This window comes from Schistocerca cancellata, unplaced genomic scaffold (genome assembly GCF_023864275.1).
Source record: "Schistocerca cancellata isolate TAMUIC-IGC-003103 unplaced genomic scaffold, iqSchCanc2.1 HiC_scaffold_1100, whole genome shotgun sequence".
Taxonomy (NCBI): Eukaryota; Metazoa; Arthropoda; class Insecta; order Orthoptera; family Acrididae; genus Schistocerca; species Schistocerca cancellata.
In genome coordinates this window covers 5,398,128-5,413,662 of record NW_026047099.1, presented here as the reverse complement: position 1 = coordinate 5,413,662, position 15,535 = coordinate 5,398,128, and the positions used below count along the sequence as shown (strand labels likewise).

Sequence of the window (15,535 nt, the reverse complement as noted above, 5' to 3'; positions counted from 1 at the left end):
AACTAACATTTTGTGTGTTGGGAGAAAAGCCGAACGCGAATTCTGCCGTGCTCCTACATTAGATGAGCGCCAACGGCCATACCATGATGAATACACCGGTTCTCGTCTGATCACCGAAGTTAAGAATCATCGGGCCCGGCTAGTACTTGGATGGGTGACCGCCTGGGAAACCCGGGTGCTGTTAGCTCCCTTCCTTTTGTTTTTTTGTTATGTCGCCAGCCCAATTTTCAAACTACCTTTCTGTTGTGACAAAGATGCTTCCTTGAGCCTTTTAAACTACTGTAATGGTACGAAAATGCAGTAATTAACTCAGTTTGAGGGAGAATGTGCTAACCAAGTTTGCCAAGAAGACTTTGAAAACGACAAAACAGTACGAATCGGCAGGTGATTTCTGAAATACGTCACCGCCTATTGTTGTCTAGGAGTGTAGAGTTCCAAATTTGATTTGTAACCACGAATTTATTCCTTAGTCGTCTCGTCTCGTCTCGTGTCGTCTCGTCCCGCAGACGTTTGTCGTGCTTGCGCTGTCATATGGACCACGACCCGAGCGGCAGCGAGCGGCAGTCGAGCGAAGTCGGGACAAGTCGGGACGGGGACAGGGACAGGGATAGGAATGGTGCGAATGCACTGCAAACTACGCAGACACCTGGTGTGAGGCGAGGCGAGGCGAGGCGAGGCGAGGCGAGGAAGCCAACATCGCTACCAGTGGGCCCTCCAGCACGCCACTGCCACACACCGCACAGGCCCTCCGCTGTACACCAGGGACAAGATGCGTCCTCCGCTAGTGACGAAGGCTGCACGCGCCATGCGAATGACAGGGGGTGCAACGAGCCGCAGTGCGTCTCACACACGCGGCGGTGCGCCCGACAATTCGGCCGTCACTCTGCTGGGACGCCGGGCGCGCCTCTCCGCGCCGTCCTCGAGGAACTGGCGGTTGCGGAAGGAAGCGCTTTCGTCAAATGCGGCCGAAAACTAACATTTTGTGTGTTGGGAGAAAAGCCGAACGCGAATTCTGCCGTACTCCTACATTAGATGAGCGCCAACGGCCATACCATGATGAATACACCGGTTCTCGTCCGATCACCGAAATTAAGCATCATCGGGCCCGGCAAGTACTTGGATGGGTGACCGCGTGGGAAACCAGGGTGCTGTTTGCTCCCTTCCTGTTTTTTTTTTTTTTTTGTTATGTCGCCAGCCCAATTTTCAAACTACCTTTCTGTTGTGACAAAGATGCTTCCTTAAGCCTTTTAAACTACTGTAATGGTACGAAAATGCAGTAATTAACTCAGTTTGAGGGAGAATTTGCTAACCAAGTTTGCCAAGAAGACTTTGAAAACGACAAAACAGTACGAATCGGCAGGTGATTTCTGAAATACGTCACCGCCTATTGTTGTGTAGGAGTGTAGAGTTCCAAATTTGATTTGTAAACACGAATTTATTCCTTAGTCGTCTCGTCTCGTCTCGTCTCGTCTCGTCCCGCAGACGTTTGTCGTGCTTGCGCAGTCATATGGACCACGACCCGAGCGGCAGCGAGCGGCAGTCGAGCAAAGTCGGGACAAGTCGGGACGGGGACAGGGACAGGGATAGGAATGGTGCGAATTCACTGCAAACTACGCAGACACCTGGTGTGAGGCAAGGCGAGGCGAGGCGAGGCGAGGCGAGGCGAGGCGAGGAAGCCCACATCGCTACCAGTGGACCCTCCAGCACGATACTGCCGCACCCCGCACAGGCCCTCCGCTGAACACCAGGGACAAGATGCGTAATCCGCTAAAGGCTGCACGCTCCCAGCGAATGACAGGGGGTGCAACGAGCAGCAGTGCGTCTCACACACGCGGCGGTGCGCCCGCCAATTCGGCCGTCACTCTGCTGGGACGCCGGGCGCGCCTCCCCGCGCCGTCCTCGAGGAACTGGCGGTTGCGGAAGGAAGCGCTTTCGTCAAATGCGGCCGAAAACTAACATTTTGTGTGTTGGAAGAAAAGCCGAACGCGAATTCTGCCGTGCTCCTACATTAGATGAGCGCCAACGGCCATACCATGATGAATACACAGGTTCTCGTCCGATCACCGAAATTAAGCATCATCGGGCCCGGCTAGTACTTGGATGGGTGACCGCCTGGGAAAGCCGGGTGCTGTTGGCTCCCTTCCTGTATTTTTTTTTGTTATGTCGCCAGCCCAATTTTCAAACTACCTTTCTGTTGTGACAAAGATGCTTCCTTAAGCCTTTTAAACTACTGTAATGGTACGAAAATGCAGTAATTAACTCAGTTTGAGGGAGAATGTGCCAACCAAATTTGCCAAGAAGACTTTGAAAACGACAAAACAGTACGAATCGGCAGGTGATTTCTGAAATACGTCACCGCCTATTGTTGTGTAGGAGTGTAGAGTTCCAAATTTGATTTGTAACCACGAATTTATTCCTTAGTCGTCTCGTCTCGTCTCGTGTCGTCTCGTCCCGCAGACGTTTGTCGTGCTTGCGCTGTCATATGGACCACGACCCGAGCGCCAGCGAGCGGCAGTCGAGCAAAGTCGGGATAAGTCGGGACGGGGACAGGGACAGGGATAGGAATGAGGCGAATTCACTGCAAACTACGCAGACACCTGGTGTGAGGCGAGGCGAGGCGAGGCGAGGCGAGGCGAGGCGAGGCGAGGAAGCCCACATCGCTACCAGTGGGCCCTCCAGCACGACGCTGCCGCACCCCGCACAGGCCCTCCGCTGAACACCAGGGACAAGATGCGTCCTCCGCTAGTGTCGAAGGCTGCACGCGCCCAGCGAATAACAGGGGGTGCAACGAGCAGCAGTGCGTCTCACACACGCGGCGGTGCGCCCGCCAATTCGGCCGTCACTCTGCTGGGACGCCGGGCGCGCCTCCCCGCGCCGTCCTCGAGGAACTGGCGGTTGCGGAAGGAAGCGCTTTCGTCAAATGCGGCCGAAAACTAACATTTTGTGTGTTGGGAGAAAAGCCGAACGCGAATTCTGCCGTGCTCCTACATTAGATGAGCGCCAACGGCCATACCATGATGAATACACCGGTTCTCGTCTGATCACCGAAGTTAAGAATCATCGGGCCCGGCTAGTACTTGGATGGGTGACCGCCTGGGAAACCCGGGTGCTGTTAGCTCCCTTCCTTTTGTTTTTTTGTTATGTCGCCAGCCCAATTTTCAAACTACCTTTCTGTTGTGACAAAGATGCTTCCTTAAGCCTTTTAAACTACTGTAATGGTACGAAAATGCAGTAATTAACTCAGTTTGAGGGAGAATGTGCCAACCAAATTTGCCAAGAAGACTTTGAAAACGACAAAACAGTACGAATCGGCAGGTGATTTCTGAAATACGTCACCGCCTATTGTTGTCTAGGAGTGTAGAGTTCCAAATTTGATTTGTAACCACGAATTTATTCCTTAGTCGTCTCGTCTCGTCTCGTCTCGTCTCGTCCCGCAGACGTTTGTCGTGCTTGCGCTGTCATATGGACCACGACCCGAGCGGCAGCGAGCGGCAGTCGAGCGAAGTCGGGACAAGTCGGGACGGGGACAGGGACAGGGATAGGAATGGTGCGAATGCACTGCAAACTACGCAGACACCTGGTGTGAGGCGAGGCGAGGCGAGGCGAGGCGAGGCGAGGAAGCCAACATCGCTACCAGTGGGCCCTCCAGCACGCCACTGCCACACACCGCACAGGCCCTCCGCTGTACACCAGGGACAAGATGCGTCCTCCGCTAGTGACGAAGGCTGCACGCGCCATGCGAATGACAGGGGGTGCAACGAGCCGCAGTGCGTCTCACACACGCGGCGGTGCGCCCGACAATTCGGCCGTCACTCTGCTGGGACGCCGGGCGCGCCTCTCCGCGCCGTCCTCGAGGAACTGGCGGTTGCGGAAGGAAGCGCTTTCGTCAAATGCGGCCGAAAACTAACATTTTGTGTGTTGGGAGAAAAGCCGAACGCGAATTCTGCCGTACTCCTACATTAGATGAGCGCCAACGGCCATACCATGATGAATACACCGGTTCTCGTCCGATCACCGAAATTAAGCATCATCGGGCCCGGCAAGTACTTGGATGGGTGACCGCGTGGGAAACCAGGGTGCTGTTTGCTCCCTTCCTGTTTTTTTTTTTTTGTTATGTCGCCAGCCCAATTTTCAAACTACCTTTCTGTTGTGACAAAGATGCTTCCTTAAGCCTTTTAAACTACTGTAATGGTACGAAAATGCAGTAATTAACTCAGTTTGAGGGAGAATTTGCTAACCAAGTTTGCCAAGAAGACTTTGAAAACGACAAAACAGTACGAATCGGCAGGTGATTTCTGAAATACGTCACCGCCTATTGTTGTGTAGGAGTGTAGAGTTCCAAATTTGATTTGTAAACACGAATTTATTCCTTAGTTGTCTCGTCTCGTCTCGTCTCATCTCGTCCCGCAGACGTTTGTCGTGCTTGCGCTGTCATATGGACCACGACCCGAGCGGCAGCGAGCGGCAGTCGAGCAAAGTCGGGACAAGTCGGGACGGGGACAGGGACAGGGATAGGAATGGTGCGAATTCACTGCAAACTACGCAGACACCTGGTGTGAGGCGAGGCGAAGCGAGGCGAGGCGAGGCGAGGCGAGGCGAGGCGAGGAAGCCCACATCGCTACCAGTGGGCCCTCCAGCACGACACAGCCACACCCCGCACAGGCCCTCCGCTGTACACCAGGGACAAGATGCGTCCTCCGCTAGTGTCGAAGGCTGCACGCGCCCAGCGAATGACAGGGGGTGCAACGAGCCGCAGTGCGTCTCACACACGCGGCGGTTTGCCCGACAATTCGGCCGTCACTCTGCTGGGACGCCGGGCGCGCCTCCCCGCGCCGTCCTCGAGGAACTGGCGGTTGCGGAAGGAAGCGCTTTCGTCAAATGCGGCCGAAAACTAACATTTTGTGTGTTCGGACAAAAGCCGAACGCGAGTTCTGCCGTGCTCCTACATTAGATGAGCGCCAACGGCCATACCATGATGAATACACCGGATCTCGTCCGATCACCGAAGTTAAGCATCATCGGGCCCGGCAAGTACTTGGATGGGTGACCGCCTGGGGAACCCGGGTGCTGTTTTCTCCCTTCCTTTTGTTTTTTGTTATGTCGCCAGCCCAATTTTCCAACTACCTTTCTGTTGTGACAAAGATGCTTCCTTAAGCCTTTTAAACTACTGTAATGGTACGGAAATGCAGTAATTAACTCAGTTTGAGGGAGAATTTGCTAACCAAGTTTGCCAAGAAGACTTTGAAAACGACAAAACAGTACGAATCGGCAGGTGATTTCAGAAATACGTCACCGCCTATTGTTGTGTAGGAGTGTAGAGTTCCAAATTTGATTTGTAACCACGAATTTATTCCTTTGTCGTCTCGTCTCGTCTCGTCTCGTCCCGCAGACGGTTGTCGTGCTTGCGCTGTCATATGGACCACGACCCGAGCGGCAGCGAGCGGCAGTCGAGCAAAGTCGGGACAAGTCGGGACGGGGACAGGGACAGGGATAGGAATGGTGCGAATGCACTGCAAACTACGCAGACACCTGGTGTGAGGCGAGGCGAGGCGAGGCGAGGCGGGGAAGCCCACACGCTACCCGTGGGCCCTCCAGCACGACACTGCCGCACCCCGCACAGGCCCTCCGCTGAACACCAGGGACAAGATGCGTCCTCCGCTAAAGGCTGCACGCGCCCAGCGAATGACAGGGGGTGCAACGAGCAGCAGTGCATCTCACACACGCGGCGGTGCGCCCGCCTATTCGGCCGTCACTCTGCTGGGACGCCGGGCGCGCCTCCCCGCGCCGTCTTCGAGGAACTGGCGGTTGCGGAAGTAAGCGCTTTCCTCAAATGCGGCCGAAATCTAACATTTTGTGTGTTGGGAGAAAAGCCGAATGTGAATTCTGCCGTGCTCCTACATTAGATGAGCGCCAACGGCCATACCATGATGAATACACCGGTTCTCGTCCGATCACCGTAGTTAAGCATCATCGGGCCCGGCTAGTACTTGGATGGGTGACCGCGTGGGAAACCCCGGTTCTGTTGGCTCCCTTCCTGTTTTTTTTTTTTTTTTGTTATGTCGCCAGCCCAATTTTCAAACTACATTTCTGTTGTGACAAAGATGCTTCCTTAAGCCTTTTAAACTACTGTAATGGCACGAAAATGCAGTAATTAACTCAGTTTGAGGGAGAATGTGCTAACCAAGTTTGCCAAGAAGACTTTGAAAACGATAAAACAATACGAATCGGCAGGTGATTTCTGAAATACGTCACCGCCTATTGTTGTGTAGGAGTGTATAGTTCCAAATTTGATTTGTAACCACGAATGTATTCCTTAGTCGTCTCGTCTCGTCCCGCAGACGTTTGTCGTGCTTGCGCTGTCATATGGACCACGACCCGAGCGGCAGTCGAGCAAAGTCGGGACAAGTCGGGACGGGGACAGGGACAGGGATAGGAATGGTGAGAATGCACTGCAAACTACGCAGACACCTGGTGTGAGGCGAGGCGAGGCGAGGCGAGGCGAGGAAGCCCACATCGCTACCAGTGGGCCCTCCAGCACGACACTGCCACACCCCGCACAGGCCCTTCGCTGAACACCAGGGACAAGATGCGTCCTCCGCTAGTGTCGAAGGATGCACACGCCCAGCGAATGACAGGGGGTGCAACGAGCAGCAGTGCGTCTCACACACGCGGCGGTGCGCCCGCCAATTCGGACGTCACTCTGCTGGGACGCCGGGCGCGCCTCCCCGCGCCGTCTTCGAGGAACTGGCGGCAGCGGAAGGAAGCGCTTTCGTCAAATGCGGCCGAAAACTAACATTTTGTGTGTTGGGAGAAAAGCCGAACGCGAATTCTGCCGTGCCCCTACATTAGATGAGCGCCAACGGCCATACCATGATGAATACACCGGTTCTCGTCCGATCACCGAAGTTAAGCATCATCGGGCACGGCTAGTACTTGGATGGGTGACTGCCTGGGAAACCCGGGTGCTGTTGGCTCCCTTCCTGTTTTTTTTTTTTTGTTATGTCGCCAGCCCAATTTTCAAACTACATTTCTGTTGTGACAAATATGCTTCCTTAAGCCTTTTAAACTACTGTAATGGTATGAAAATGCAGTAATTAACTCAGTTTGAGGGAGAATGTGCTAACCAAGATTGCCAAGAAGACTTTGAAAACGACAAAACAGTACGAATCGGCAGGTGATTTCTGAAATACGTCACCGCCTATTGTTGTGTAGGAGTGTAGAGTTCCAAATTTGATTTGTAACCACGAATTTATTCCTTAGTCGTCTCGTCTCGTCTCGTGTCGTCTCGTCCCGCAGACGTTTGTCGTGCTTGCGCTGTCATATGGACCACGACCCGAGCGGCAGCGAGCGGCAGTCGAGCAAAGTCGGGATAAGTCGGGACGGGGACAGGGACAGGGATAGGAATGAGGCGAATTCACTGCAAACTACGCAGACACCTGGTGTGAGGCGAGGCGAGGCGAGGCGAGGCGAGGCGAGGCGAGGAAGCCCACATCGCTACCAGTGGGCCCTCCAGCACGACGCTGCCGCACCCCGCACAGGCCCTCCGCTGAACACCAGGGACAAGATGCGTCCTCCGCTAGTGTCGAAGGCTGCACGCGCCCAGCGAATAACAGGGGGTGCAACGAGCAGCAGTGCGTCTCACACACGCGGCGGTGCGCCCGCCAATTCGGCCGTCACTCTGCCGGGACGCCGGGCGCGCCTCCCCGCGCCGTCCTCGAGGAACTGGCGGTTGCGGAAGGAAGCGGTTTCGTCAAATGCGGCCGAAAACTAACATTTTGTGTGTTGGGAGAAAAGCCGAACGCGAATTCTGCCGTGCTCCTACATTAGAAGAGCGCCAACGGCCATACCATGATGAATACACCGGTTCTCGTCCGATCACCGAAGTTAAGCATCATCGTGCCCGGCTAGTACTTGGATGGGTGACCGCCTGGGAAACACGGGTGCTGTTGGCTCCCTTCCTTTTGTTTTTTTGTTATGTCGCCAGCCCAATTTTCAAACTACCTTTCTGTTGTGACAAAGATGCTTCCTTAAGCCTTTTAAACTACTGTAATGGTACGAAAATGCAGTAATTAACTCAGTTTGAGGGAGAATGTGCTAACCAAGTTTGCCAAGAAGACTTTGAAGACGATAAAACAGTACGAATCGGCAGGTGATTTCTGAAATACGTCACCGCCTATTGTTGTGTAGGAGTGTAGAGTTCCAAATTTGATTGGTAACCACGAATTTATTCCTTAGTCGTCTCGTCTCGTCTCGTCCCGCAGACGTTTGTCGTGCTTGCGCTGTCATATGGACCACGATCCGAGCGGCAGCGAGCGGCAGTCGAGCAAAGTCGGGACAAGTCGGGACGGGGACAGGGACAGGGATAGGAATGGTGCGAATGCACTGCAAACTACGCAGACACCTGGTGTGAGGCGAGGCGAGGCGAGGCGAGGCGAGGCGAGGAAGCCCACATCGCTACCAGTGGGCCCTCCAGCACGACACTGCCGCACCCCGCACAGGCCCTCCGCTGAACACCAGGGACAAGATGCGTCCTCCGCTAAAGGCTGCACGCGCCCAGCGAATGACAGGGGGTGCAACGAGCAGCAGTGCGTCTCACACACGCGGCGGTGCGCCCGCCAATTCGGCCGTCACTCTGCTCTGACGCCGGGCGCGCCTCCCCGCGCCGTCCTCGAGGAACTGGCGGTTGCGGAAGGAAGCGCTTTCGTCAAATGCGGCCGAAAACTAACATCTTGTGTGTTGGGAGAAAAGCCGAACGCGAATTCTGCCGTGCTCCTACATTAGATGAGCGCCAACGGCCATACCATGATGAATACACCGGTTCTCGTCCGATCACCGAAATTAAGCATCATCGGGCCCGGCTAGTACTTGGATGGGTGACCGCCTGGGAAACCCGGGTGCTGTTGGCTCCCTTCCTGTTTTTTTTTTTTTTTTTTTTTTTTGTTATGTCGCCAGCCCAACTTTCAAACTAAATTTCTGTTGTGACAAGTATGCTTCCTTAAGCCTTTTAAACTACTGTAATGGTATGAAAATGCAGTAATTAACTCAGTTTGAGGGAGAATGTGCTAACCAAGTTTGCCAAGAAGACTTTGAAAACGACAAAACAGTACGAATCGGCAGGTGATTTCTGAAATACGTCACCACCTATTGTTGTGTAGGAGTGTAGAGTTCGAAATTTGATTTGTAACCACGAATTTATTCCTTAGTCGTCTCGTCTCGTCTCGTCTCGTCCCGCAGACGTTTGTCGTGCTTGCGCTGTCATATGGACCACGACCCGAGCGGCAGCGAGCGGCAGTCGAGCAAAGTCGGGACAAGTCGGGACGGGGACAGGGACAGGGATAGGAATGGTGCGAATGCACTGCAAACTACGCAGACACCTGGTGTGAGGCGAGGCGAGGCGAGGCGAGGCGAGGAAGCCCACATCGCTACCAGTGGGCCCTTCAGCACGACACTGCCGCACCCTGCACAGGCCCACCGCTGAACACCAGGGACAAGATGCGTCCTCCGCTAGTGTCGAAGGCTGCTCGCGCCCAGCGAATGACAGGGGGTGCAACGAGCCGCAGTGCGTCTCACACACGCGGCGGTGCGCCCGCCAATTCGGCCGTCACTCTGCTGCGACGCCGGGCGCGCCTCCCCGCGCCGTCCTCGAGGAACTGGCGGTTGCGGAAGGAAGCGCTTTCGTCAAATGCGGCCGAAAACTACCATTTTGTGTGTTGGGAGAAAAGCCGAACGCGAATTCTGCCGTGCTCCTACATTAGATGAGCGCCAACGGCCATACCATGATGAATACACCGGTTCTCGTCCGATCACTGAAGTTAAGCATCATCGGGCCCGGCTAGTACTTGGATGGGTGACCGCCTGGCAACACCTCGGTGCCGAGCGAGCAGTACTTCCGCGTGCGACTTGGCCGGCGGCGCCTCGCGTGTCGTCTGCTTCCTCTGCCTCGTGGCTTGTGTTTATCCCTGACTGTAAGTAATGGAAATGATATACGATGATAGTGAGGAAAGACAGAATAACGTACAATGTGAGTTTGATCGATCCGTTGATAAACCATCGGCATTCGAAATTCACCGTTGGATATTAGAGGACTTGATGTTACGGCATGATGACGTTCTTGGCATACAGTTTGATACGTTCCTTAATTCGGTGTTTTTGAAATTGAGATCTCCTGATATGTGTGATACTGTTGTGTCTGTCAATGACGGCGTGCGTAAATTTCGACATCTTGACGGTAAAATTAGTAATGTGACTGTGTCGCACGCCGGCTTTGGCGTTAGGCAAATTCGTATCTTTAACTTGCCTTTTGAAATACGGAATGATACTATTTCACGTTATTTGCGTCCGTACGGTACCGTTTTGTCAGTGATTAAGGAAAAGTGGTCCTCCGCATATTTGTTTCAAGTCGAAAACGGTGTGCGGAGTGTGAAAATGGTTGTCAGACAACACGTTCCGTCCTTTATTCTGGTTAACGGCCACCGTGCGTTTGTGACTTATAGTGGACAGCCTCAAACTTGTTCATTTTGTAGTGGCGTTGGTCATTACCGGCAGGACTGTCCTAAACGTAAACGGCCTGCTCAATTACCGATCGATGACGGTTTGCGCGGGGACAGCTTTGCCTCTGTCGCTGCTACGGTCTTAGGTACAGCCCCCCCCCCCCCGCACCCGCGCGCCGCGTGGCCGATGCTAACCTAGCTGACGCCGCGGTTGCCATGGATGTGTCCACTCCCGATTGTGACCTTGCTACTGTGTCTGCTGTTTCCGCGCCTGCTACGGCTACCGTGCAGGCTGACGAAAGTTTGTCTTTACCACGTGTTTCACTTGCGTCTGTGTCCGACCCCATGCCCGCGTCGGCGACTGCTGTAGTGTCGGAACCTGTTTCGCAGCCTGTTACGGTATCGGAATCTTTTGATACGTTGCCTGCCTCAGTTGACATAGCTGCCGGTGCTCCTGTTCACACTGCTGTTGTGGAATCGCGGGAAATCTTTGTGGCTCCGAAACCGCGGCGTGATGAACTTCCGTCTCGCAGTTCTAGCAGGCAACGTGCTCGTAGTGTTGGTCGGTCGCCCTCCTCTGACAGGGGGTCTACACGACAGGACCGCAGTCCGTCTCCAGTTGACCGTTCGCCCGCCGCTTCCCGGCAGTCGCGGGTTGGTCGGCAGGACTCACAACAGCGTGTCGCGCGTCGGGACCCACGTGCAGACCGCGAGCGGCGGCCGTCTCCGGCTTCCGGCTGCGGGCGTCAGACACAGCAATCACAACCACAACAGCTTGCCGCTTCTCGCCCTTCGCTGCCCGACGATCTCAGCGTTGCCGATCAGAAGCGTGATGTCGCTGTTCGACATTTACGCACCGTTTTAAGTCAGCAGCCCACTGGTGACGGTTCCGTTGTGCCGACCGACACAGCTTCGGCTGTGGCGACGCCGCCATTGCCGACGAAACGGAAGGCTGAAGACACCCACCAGCGTCGGGTTTGTCCTTCTGCCCTTGAGCGTGTGCCGACCTCTTCTTCCGACGTGGAGATGCCCGTCGTTGTTCCTTTGTCGGCAGCCTCCGGTGGCACAGATTCTGGGACCGCGTCCACCCCCACTTCCGTCCCCCCCACTGACTGGGCGGCGGATGTGGAAGGTGGTGCGGAGACTTAGTGATTTCTTTGTTGTCCCTTAATCCAGTTGACGGGAATTACACCCGTCTTTTTCGAGAACTTTTTATCCTTTTTGGTGGCTGAAATTCCGTCAATGTCTGCTGTCTGTTTTTTATGAGGAGTTTTTTGTGCTTGTGTCTTTTAATTGTGTATGGCGCCTGAGCGTTGTTCGTGGAATATTTTAACTATCACTGTTATTCTCTGTTGTTCCCTCTTCCAGTTGACGGGAATCAATTCAGTCTTTTTAGAGAAAATTTTATCCTTTTTGGTGGCTGAAATTCCGTCCATGTTTGCTGTTTGTTTTTAAATGAGGAGCGTTTTGTGCTTGTGTATTTTAATTGTGTATGGAGCCTGAGCGTTGTTCGTGGAATATTTTAACTATCAATGTCAACAAGTTGAGTAACCCGCACAAGTTGTCGGCTTTGCTCACTTTTTTACATGACTCCCACTGTCATGTGGCATTTTTACAGGAAGTTACGCGTCAGGCTCTGTTGTTTTTACTTGACGCTTCTGATTTTACTGTCGTTGATAATATAATGTCCGACGAACAGACTGGTACTGCTATCTTAATCCGTCCTGAATTCGATGTTAGCAATATTGAAATATTGCCAAATGGCCGCGCTATAGCATGTACCGTCAATGGTCTTGCCTTTGTCAATGTGTATGCTCATGCCGGTGACAAGCCAGCGCGGAATAAATTTTATGGTCAGGATCTCTGTCCACTTCTCCATCGTAATCATACTGACTTAGTGATCGGTGGTGATTTTAATGCTGTGATTGATGGTCGAGATCAGGAGCCGCGTCCTAACTGGTGCCAGGAATTACGTACGTTGGTTGACAGTTTTCGGCTCCGCGACACGTGGCGTGTGCTGCATCCGGACAAGACGCATTTCACCCACTTTTACGCCACCGGTCACAGTCGCTTGGACAGGATCTATGTGTCTTCGCCGCTCGCCGCCCACGTCCGGAAGGCGGACGTGTTGCCGGTTATTTTTTCAGACCATTGCGGTTACATGTGTCAACTCTTCTTGCCGCGTGCGCGCCCTACTCGGCGCCCCACTATTTGGAAATTTAACTGTAGCCTTTTGGACGATGCCAGTCTAACGTCTCAATTTACTGCGTTGTGGCGCAAGCTCTTGCGTGGTAAGGGAGATGGCGGCAGTACTATCGGGTGGTGGGTGGCGGTCGCCAAGCCGGCTATTCGGCGTTTTTTAATCGATTTTAGCCGCGATGCGGCGCATTGGCGTCGGTCGACGGCACGTTTTTACCAGGATTGTTTAAAGGATATCGCTCAGCGAGTCGCGACGTCACCTGAGTTGCTTCCGGTTTTTAATCAATTCAAAGCCAAGCTCCTCGATGATCTACGTCGGAAGGGTGTTGGGACTATCGCGCGGAGCCAACCGGTGGGTGACGTGGAAGGGGAGCCGCTCTCTCTCTACCACCTGAGCAGGGAGCGCCGGCGGCGCGAGCGGTTGGCCATCCGTAAATGGGTCCAGCGAGATGGCACGTCCACATCCGATGGTGCGGCCATTGAGCGAGAAGTTCACGCGCACTTTGAGACGCTCTTTCGACAGGTTGACGTCGACGCCGGGGCGCTGCGCGATTTTTTGCAGAGGGTCCCACGTGTGTTAACACGACAAGATAGAGCCAGTTTAAATGAACCTTTTACCCTTGATGACTTAGATACAGCTGTGAAACGGAGTCCTCGGGGCCGGTCCCCTGGACTGGACGGGATTCCCGCGGAATTTTATTTAAAATTTTTCAGTCTTTTAAGTGATGTTTTAATTGCCATTATGAATGAGGTCCATAACGGCGTTGCTATTCCTGCGGAATTTTCAGAAGGGCGCATTGCCCTCGTTCCGAAATCGACCGCCACACCAAATCTCGACAATGTCCGTCCTATAACCTTGCTGAACGCCGACTATAAAATTATAGCGCGGTGTATCACGCACAGGTTGACGGACGTTATGCCAAAGGTGGTGAGTGACCATCAGACTTGCGCTGTCAGGGACCGTAACATATTCGATGCTGTTCTGGCGTACCGGGATTGTATCGGATATGTAAAAAGTCACAGGCTCCGGACGGCTGCGATAATGCTGGTCGACTTCAAAAACGCTTTCGATCGGATTAGTCACACCTATCTGCGGCAGGTCTTGGTCGGTTTCGGATTTGGTCCTAAACTGACGACGATGGTGTATAATATTTTAAGGAATGCCACGTCACGGGTTGTAATAAACGGAATTCCCAGTCGTGTTATACCTATTAGCCGCTCAGTTCGCCAGGGCTGCCCCTTGTCTATGTCGCTCTTCGCTTTGGCTTTGGATCCGCTCCTCCGCTGTATCGCCCAGGAATGCCGGGGCATTCGCATTGGTGGCGATCAGCTGATCTGTAGAGCGTATGCCGACGACCTCGGCGTGTTCCTTGATCAGCCAGAGGACATTAACAGGCTGCATGGTGTTTTACAGCGATTTGAGAGGGCGACGGGGGCTATCGTGAATCCTCGGAAGACTGTTTTGCTCCCTCTTACACCTCGCCTGCGTACTGCTCGCGGCGACTGGTTTTGTGTCAAGCAACGACAGACAGTGCTCGGTGTCATTCTGACCGACAATCTGCAGCGTATGGAAGCTCTGAATTGGCGGTCCACGCTGTATAAGGTTAGGGCCGTTGCGAAACTGTATGCCTCTCGGAATTTGGCGCTCCGTCAACGGGTGGCCCTTATTAACACGCAGATTTTGGCCAAAGCGTGGTATCTGGCACAAGTCCTACCTGTGCCGAAACAACTGGAACGGGCCCTTCAACAGGCGGTCTATTGGTTGCTATGGAAAGGTGACATTTTTAAGGTCTCCCTGGCAACCTGTACCTTGAGTCTGGCGGAGGGGGGGCTGGGTTTCGTTGACTTTCGCAACAAGTGTGCGGCGCTCTTCGTAAAGCGGACTACCGTGGTGCTTGACAAGGGGCCGTGCAGTCCGACGGCTGCCTTGTTCCGTGCGTACCGCCCGCCATCGGTGATTGCTCCGGTCTCGATCAGTCATATTCCGTCCACGTTGAACTTCGTACGCCGGTATTATGTGTATAACAGCTATCTGGTGCTCGGCGATGTCCGTGCGTGCAATGTCGGTGACATTATTCGCGCTCTTCGGGGATCGCCGAGCAGGAATAAATGGGAGTATCGGCTACCTCAGCACGACTGGCGAATGGTGTGGCGGAACCTTGCCACCGCCGTTATTCCTGCCGACGTTCACGGAACATGGTATAAAGTGGTCAACCGCACAATTCCGACTAATGCTAAGCTGCACTCTATCGGTCTGATTCCTTCGGGTGTCTGTGATTCGTGTCCTGAGGAGGACACTATCGAACACCGATTCGAGTGTCGGAAATTCCGTGTTGTTTGGGACATTGCGTGTGACATGGTGCGTCTAATCAACAGAGTGGACAGGCGGCAGGTGACAGCTTTGGACGCCATCGTGCCTCAGTGTGTAGCGTATCCGGCCACCAAACGGAATGCTACTCTTTGGATTTTGGGACACACGGTTTATTGTATTTTCGCCCTGAAATTGACTGATGCCGTCGACTTTCTGTCTTACCTGTGGGCGGAACATCATTTGACCCTTGGTCGACAGGCTTATTCCTCGATTTTTGCCAATTTTTTGCATGTCGCCTTGGCCCATGCATTCACTAAATTGTCACTTTCCTGATACGACTCTATACCCAATCATGACATTTTTCTTTTTCCTATCTGATACTACTGCCAATATTCCTGTTGGCGTTTATGACGAACCCTTGCTTACCACCGGTCTTCCTTTCTTGGGTAATGATTTTATGGCTTGGTAAAGTTGTGTTTCTAATGGACCGTACATTAACGAAACCGTACACATGACCTACATTTATGTGAATGGC

General features: G+C 53.5%; 10 non-coding genes and 1 pseudogene across 10 annotated transcripts; all 11 read left to right on the top strand.

Moving 5' to 3' along the window:
• Positions 1-68: 68 nt before the first annotated feature.
• LOC126155184 (5S ribosomal RNA) lies at positions 69-187 on the top strand. The gene has a single exon (XR_007532693.1). It is a non-coding gene; the product is annotated as a 5S ribosomal RNA (ribosomal RNA).
• Positions 188-1,038: 851 nt separating this feature from the next.
• Positions 1,039-1,157, top strand: LOC126155301 (5S ribosomal RNA). The gene has a single exon (XR_007532802.1). It is a non-coding gene; the product is annotated as a 5S ribosomal RNA (ribosomal RNA).
• An 861-nt stretch (positions 1,158-2,018) lies between these two features.
• LOC126155246 (5S ribosomal RNA) lies at positions 2,019-2,137 on the top strand. Its single transcript, XR_007532751.1, has one exon. It is a non-coding gene; the product is annotated as a 5S ribosomal RNA (ribosomal RNA).
• Positions 2,138-2,999: 862 nt separating this feature from the next.
• Positions 3,000-3,118, top strand: LOC126155183 (5S ribosomal RNA). Its single transcript, XR_007532692.1, has one exon. It is a non-coding gene; the product is annotated as a 5S ribosomal RNA (ribosomal RNA).
• Positions 3,119-3,969: 851 nt separating this feature from the next.
• On the top strand, positions 3,970-4,088 carry LOC126155300 (5S ribosomal RNA). Its single transcript, XR_007532801.1, has one exon. It is a non-coding gene; the product is annotated as a 5S ribosomal RNA (ribosomal RNA).
• Positions 4,089-4,957: 869 nt separating this feature from the next.
• Positions 4,958-5,076, top strand: LOC126155381 (5S ribosomal RNA). Its single transcript, XR_007532877.1, has one exon. It is a non-coding gene; the product is annotated as a 5S ribosomal RNA (ribosomal RNA).
• Positions 5,077-5,909: 833 nt separating this feature from the next.
• On the top strand, positions 5,910-6,028 carry LOC126155082 (5S ribosomal RNA). The gene has a single exon (XR_007532598.1). It is a non-coding gene; the product is annotated as a 5S ribosomal RNA (ribosomal RNA).
• An 827-nt stretch (positions 6,029-6,855) lies between these two features.
• LOC126155123 (5S ribosomal RNA) lies at positions 6,856-6,974 on the top strand. The gene has a single exon (XR_007532636.1). It is a non-coding gene; the product is annotated as a 5S ribosomal RNA (ribosomal RNA).
• Positions 6,975-7,833: 859 nt separating this feature from the next.
• On the top strand, positions 7,834-7,952 carry LOC126155166 (5S ribosomal RNA). The gene has a single exon (XR_007532676.1). It is a non-coding gene; the product is annotated as a 5S ribosomal RNA (ribosomal RNA).
• Positions 7,953-8,787: 835 nt separating this feature from the next.
• Positions 8,788-8,906, top strand: LOC126154787 (5S ribosomal RNA). Its single transcript, XR_007532323.1, has one exon. It is a non-coding gene; the product is annotated as a 5S ribosomal RNA (ribosomal RNA).
• An 855-nt stretch (positions 8,907-9,761) lies between these two features.
• Positions 9,762-9,879, top strand: LOC126155413 (5S ribosomal RNA; annotated as a pseudogene).
• The last annotated feature ends 5,656 nt before the right edge of the window (positions 9,880-15,535 follow it).